The sequence below is a fragment of the Stegostoma tigrinum genome, chromosome 31 (assembly GCF_030684315.1).
Source record: "Stegostoma tigrinum isolate sSteTig4 chromosome 31, sSteTig4.hap1, whole genome shotgun sequence".
Classification (NCBI taxonomy): domain Eukaryota; kingdom Metazoa; phylum Chordata; class Chondrichthyes; order Orectolobiformes; family Stegostomatidae; genus Stegostoma; species Stegostoma tigrinum.
Genome location: NC_081384.1, coordinates 17024788 through 17031308, shown reverse-complemented (window position 1 = coordinate 17031308; position 6521 = coordinate 17024788).

The following is a 6521-nucleotide window of genomic DNA, read 5'->3' as shown; positions in this document are numbered from 1 at the left end:
CTATGCCTCGATTGCAAACTGGATCCATCACACTGCTATTTAAGGGAACTTGTGTGCAAGTAGCTGCCACTGTTCTTATATAAGATAGTGATTAAACTACAAAAGTAATTTTTTGTTTGTCACACATTTTGGGAGGTCTGGTGATTACGAAGGGCACTATGTAAATGCAAGTTTTCCCTTTTCCTAAACGGCCAGATCAGTGAGTATTTATTAAAGGTCCATAGCCAATTCTGCAAACCTTCACTAAATTGCTGTGTCTGACCATAACGTTTAAAAATAAGCATCAAGTGGTTATGTTTCACAATCTAGATTGTTTGTTGGTGCTGCTCACTAATTGAGAAATATCAAACTATTTGTACTTAAGTTTAACTAGATATGACAAGAGTCTTGAATTATTATTTGCATATGTGTGTTCGAATTATAAACAGTAGGGGAGCCTGTGACTTCACTAGCAGGAATGTACAGTGGGGTTTTGGATCCAGTTGTTGAATTCAAAAATTATCCAGTCATTTTCAATATCTGCTAAGCTTGATTGGGCTCTTTCTTTACATGCATACCCCCCATTTTATATAGTATCATATGACAGATAATGATTGTAAATGATGCTAAAACAATAATTCCTTGCCTGATTGGTATCAGCAGCACCTATTAAGAATTATTTAAACCATGGGGGTGCCAGGTTCTGTGCTGAGTAAATGTCTCCCATCAAAAGTGGCAGTGAGCTTCTGCAGGTGACCTCAGCAGCCCTGGTGAGGGGGGAGTGGGGCGTGCAATAAAAGCAGCTGAGGTTTCTTCTCATGATCTCTATCAAGAGGCAGTTGCATGTATGCGGCCATCGTAAGGATACATTGTGTTGACTGTAGTGACCAACACTTGGAAGATGCCAGTATTCGTTCATAAAACAGTAAACTAGGATGAGTCAATATTTCAAGGAAATGTGAAAAAAATGCTGAGCTGAGCAGTTTCCCCTCTTTCAGAAACTTGTTGGTTTCACCTGTTACGATGCAAAAAAAGTGGTATTCAACCAATTCTTAATTTAGTGTTACCTAACTTAATCAAACAGTGCACACCAATATTGTGTTTAATTGCCTCGCCTTCATAACCTCACAGCAGTCTTTAACATTCCTTACACTGGTAGATTAGTGCTCCATGTGCAAATAACTCTAATCACTGTGGTTCAGGAGCAGTCAGGGGGACTGTAACACTAACCTGAACAAAAGTGAAGGCTAATCACTGAACAGGGTGCCCAGCTGAGCAGGAATGCTGTAGGATTCAGTTGGAAAATGAGTCAGTGGTTGACTTTAGTGATTTCTTAGTGGTTTCAGTAAAACAAAGTACCCATTTTATTAATCAAACAATGAAATGTATTGACATAGTTCTTGATTGTCACAGTCCTTTAAAATGGCACACAAATAGTCCAGAAATATAATTATACATAATGTATTTGAACATGTATGTGAAGATGTTTCACATTTTAGTTACATTGAAAAATGTTTGTTGACTTTTAATGAACAGCGAGGAACAATTTGTCTTCCCTTTTTTGATGTTTGCTAATACTGTAACTGTAAACTGACAAATATACTAAAGCTATATTCCTTCACCCAACAAAAAAAGAGCAAGTTTTTATTTATTCTGAATGAATGGACAAAACAAAATTACTCTGGTCTATAAAGCAATAAGTGCAAGTGGTGATCACAAGATAATTGAACATTTTGAATAGACATGGATGAGAAATTTGATTGTAGCATGTTTTTCTATAGTTGTCAGATATTCACCATTTATAGATGGCTTCTGAATCTTAAAATCCTAGCCACAGTCTCAGAGACAGTCTAGTTCAGCACAGCAGAAGAGCAGCATTCAAATGCCAATACAGACCCCTGAAGGAAAGGATAATTGGTTGGAAGTACGAACTTCTTTTAAAACACTTCTTGAAACTCTATGCAGATTTTAACTTGGTAATGAATAGTACATGTATGACTGAAGAATGTGAACTGGAGGCACTAATGCACTTGCTCACTCACTTCTGATAATTGTTGAAACACAGCCAATGAAGTTAGAATGAATCAGACCATTCAGAATCATGTTAATATTTGTCAGTTTACAATTTGAGCCATAGTTCCTTTCTATAGTCTGAGTGAATTGCCGATAGCCTTGAAAATATTAGCCAGGTGCAGTTTGTAACAGAAATGACACTCTTCCAATATTCCTCTAATTAAGGGCACGTAACAGAGCCTTTTACTGTAACAAGAAATTAAGTCATTGATTGAAATCACTAATAGGATGCTAAAAGAGATGGTCTAATTATTGTCAGATTCCCTCTTCGTGTGCTGGAAAGGTAAAAAGAACTAAAGAATTATCAAGGGAAACTATTGTTATCATTGTGACTTCATCAGCAAGTAGAAGGTATTCCCTACATTGACCAACAAGGGCAATGATTCTGTAGAGAGAAAAAAAAATGAGTTTATTCTTAGACTAACCTTATAAATTTGCCTGCACTTTTTCATCTTTCTCCAAACATAGGAAACACGTACCTCTCCTGAATATGAGAAAGATGGTATTCACCAACAGGTGAATGTGTTGTGTACATTGCTTGTGTTAAATTCAGGCAAGAATAGTTTGCTTAATACTGTTTATTAATCCTGTAATATTATTTGACAATCCATAATTTGTGGGGGGAGAAATATTAACTGCAGCATTAATCCTTTATTCCTTTTTTATTTTAAGTCTGGAATTTTGATCAAAATTTGTAGATGTTCTTCCAGCCCCACCTGATTTGATTTGGGTTGGCTTCCTGTTTATGGCAGTATTTGGTTTACAATAGAATTTGACATGTTTTTAAACAACAGATGGTGAAATGAATATATGGAAGCAGAAGTCAAGAATATAAGACTGCTGGGTCTGCCCCAACATTCAGTAAGATCTTGGCTGATCTAATCGTGGCCTCGACTTCTCTTCCTGCCTGTTCCCCACAGCTCTGCTACTTTTTAAGAAAATGTCTGAATCAGCCTTGAATATATTTAGTGACTGAGCATCCACGGCTCTCTGGGCTATAGTGTTCCAAATATTCTGTGAAAGTTACAAGACATTTCACTGATAATCCCATCAATCACAATTATTGGGGCTATTTCATAGATAAGTAATAAAAATGTAAGGTCACAAATGAAGTGATCAGTTCTTGCCTAGTAAAATTCTACTACAGAGCCATTGCTGATGACAATGGTTGACATGCAAGGCAGAATGGTTTCCAGGTAAAATTGACATCTCTGAAATCGTGAAGGTGAATGTTGTTGTAAATGTTACATCGGATTTCAAGTTTGATGGCGCAACCTGCTAAATTAAACTTCTGACATGAAGGAATTTGTGGCTGGTTGAATAAATATTTCCTTTAAACACAGTCACCATTGACATTAGCACACATGTTGGATTAGAACATAGAACATAGAACAGTACAGCACAGAACAGAACAGGCCCTTCAGCCCACAATGTTGTGCCGACCATTGATCCTCATGTATGCACCCTCAAATTTCTGTGACCATATGCATGTCCAGCAGTCTCTTAAATGTCCCCAATGACCTTGCTTCCACAACAGCTGCTGGCAACGCATTCCATGCTCTCACAACTCTCTGTGTAAAGAACCCGCCTCTGATATCCCCTCTATACTTTCCTCCAACCAGCTTAAAACTATGACCCCTCGTGTTAGCCATTTCTGCCCTGGGAAATAGTCTCTGGCTATCAACTCTATCTATGCCTCTCATTATCTTGTATACCTCAATTAGGTCCCCTCTCCTCCTCCTTTTCTCCAATGATTCTAAATCAGCAGCAGAGAAACTGAGATTTATATCCATCACTAAAGAAAGTGTGGACAAATGGACAAAACAATGTATCATCATTAAACAAGCAGATATGTTTCACTAAAACAAAAGCAAAATACTACAGATACTGGAAATCTGAAATAAAAACACAATGTTAGGAACATAGAGAAAAGGGGTTAGTGTTGCAGGCTGTTAAATGCTGGAAGTACTCAGTAGATCTAGCGGAATCATTGAAGAGACAAACAGAGGTCTGGCTTTTCACCCATGAATCACTTGCCAATTTACGGCTCGATGAACCCAACTTTTAAAAAGGGCTATCTTGCCATCAGATTTTCATCTGGGCTGGAAGGCAGGAGATTACTATATTAGCAGTCAGGGAAGGTGGACTGGGTGGAAAGCTTGTGTCGAAGCTCCAGTAATATGTCCAAAATATTTAAAGAGAGAATAAGTTTTAAAATATCCCTTCAGCCCTCCCGTCTCACCATCCAACTCCCTCCTTGTGCTCTTCCATGCCACCTCATGCTTTCTTACCTACCCTAAATCCCCTCATACCCTCCGTATCAATCTATGCCCTGTATGCCTTCAGAAACCCACATGCTATCCTATGGCACCATACCCACTCATATAATGCTTTTTAGTGCCTTTGTCAGTTTAGTGCCAACCAATGTCCCCCATTCACCACCTTAGCCAAGTATAACAAGTCAGCCTGTATCCACATGGGCAAAGCGTAGGAACCCATACAGAAACACAATAGAATGACGTTGTAACTATCTCTTGTCAAGTTCACTGTATTGAAGAAGACATCCATTGACACAAACCCATTCACTAAATTTATGTTCCTTCAACTACATTATGCCTTGCAAGAACAAACTTGTAATTCAAGTGCACAGCCCCTTACAACAACAAGAATTGGAATTTGTAGTTTTACTTCAAACCGCTGTAACTACCTGTAACTGTTAATCAGACTGTGAATTGGGAGGCTCCCTACTGTGATAATCGAGGGTGCGAGATCTGTCATGGAGCAATAAGCCAGTAATGGAAACCCTACGGCTTTGTCAATAGAGTGTAATAGAAAGCAATAATTATTTTTATACACTGCAGGCAGGCTCTTTTCCCCAAAGGTTTAAAGGGCAATGATTTTGAATACCTTCACAGTGTGACAATCCCCTTTGATAGTTATTTTAAACAGTTTATTTCGGTGGTTAATTTTGACAGGTCTGTGGATAGTTCTAATGAGCCTTAGCTTATGCACTGTTAATGTACGGGGTGCGAATATAAAGTAACAATATTTTGATGATTTGCACAGTGATATCTTCCAGTAACCCCTGATTAGCAGTAAAAAAACTGAAATACTTGGATCATCAATGACAATGTTATTTCTTGAATTAACAATTACAAAGGGCATCTGACCTGCCCTAAAAATGTCCTGGAATAATATCCAAAGATTGCCTGCCCTAGTGAACCAAAGAAATGCACAAAATTCAGACTTGATCTTACCATGACTACTCTGCATTTAGGGTTTTACAATCCTGAGCTACCAAAATTGGATTTGAGTGAAGGCAGTTGATGATATCAGTGACCAGCCATTGTGTGAACTGTGAATACATTATCCATCCCCATTTCATCTCTGCAAAATGGTGAGTAATGTGTTTGGGAACAGGACTTCTGATTTCTAGACTCATCTATCATTTTCATAATGATGCAGAGGCTCTCTGTAATGGCAAAAATTGAGGCCAAAGACAATGATTTGGTTATATTAGAACCGTCGCTGTTTCCTTCTCCACAGATACTACCAGGACTTCTTTGTCTTTCCAGCATTTTTAGCCATTTTTAATTTTCGATTTCCAGTACCCCTAATGTTTTGCTTTGGATTGAAGTCATTGACATTTGTATTGAACTGCACTTAAATGTTTGAGTGGGTTCATCAGGAAAAGTAGTGAATACAACAGAGTCACAACGCTTTGAATTTCATCCCTATTAGGACAATTAAGAAGAAAAAGTAATTTGTAAATCACAAACGAGGTGAACTAAACTTGTGACTTCTAGAAGATTTCATCATTGTTGTTCATTACTTCAGACAAAAATATTTGTTTGGAAGTCGAAAATTTGTTTGATTTCATCCTTACTGTGTGATGCCAATGAGGTGAGAATGATGTCGACTCAATGTAGCAATATTTCTCCTTGAAAGAAATGAGACAAAGTATTTATTGTACTAAGGCGCATTCAGCACATGTCCATGTAAAAGATGTACTGTCATCAGTGATACCCTAACCAATTTGAAGTCAGTCCTGCAGAGACATGCAGCATTGACTTAGATGGAGCCAGATGAGATTATAATGATGATGTCTCACTCAGGCTCCTCCAAGACCAGGAGCTCTACTATCCAGAGGGACAAGAGCAGTAGATAGCTGCACTGCCACCTGCATGTACCACTCCAAACCACCCACTATCCTGACTGTATCACTGCCCTTCAGTGCTGCTGAGCCAAACTCCTGGAGCTGCCTTCCTCAGAGCACTGTGGATGCACATGGACTGCAGCACTTCAAGAGTGAGGCTTGTCACCATCTTCTCAAAGTGGTTAATAATTGCTGATCCAGCCAATAATGCCCACTTCCCATCAAGGAGTGAATAAATAAAGAAAAACTGACGGGGGCAATAATGAGTTGAATTCTGTGAGGGAAACAAGGGATAATTTCTTGCCATGTTGCT